Source organism: Hippoglossus hippoglossus, unplaced genomic scaffold, assembly GCF_009819705.1.
Source record: "Hippoglossus hippoglossus isolate fHipHip1 unplaced genomic scaffold, fHipHip1.pri scaffold_87_arrow_ctg1, whole genome shotgun sequence".
Classification (NCBI taxonomy): Eukaryota; Metazoa; Chordata; class Actinopteri; order Pleuronectiformes; family Pleuronectidae; genus Hippoglossus; species Hippoglossus hippoglossus.
Genome location: NW_022986839.1, coordinates 25,001 through 25,372, shown reverse-complemented (window position 1 = coordinate 25,372; position 372 = coordinate 25,001).

The window sequence follows — 372 nt, the reverse complement described above, 5'->3', positions numbered from 1 at the left end:
ACTGCAGCCAGCCACCAGGGGGCAATCAAGACGCTTTAGAGCATCCATCTTTATTAACAGTGTGTGTGTTAAACAGCAGCGTCACCTCCCTCCCTCACTCTTTCAGGTGAAGGTACCAGTTTGACCTCTGACCTTTCACCTCAGTTAGGACGGACACGATGGAGCGAGTTTCCTGTTGACGTCATCGTCTTTGTCTCTGCCTCCCTCCTCCCTCCTCCCCCGCTGCCGCTCTCCCCGACATGTTGACATTCATCGATCGCTCCTCCTCTCAGACTTAAATACATATTGTCAGGAGCTGCAGGCGGAGCACTAACGTGATTTCCTTTAGGCCTTAAGGTCGTAAAAATCACAGAGTCAATGTCGGCAGACTTA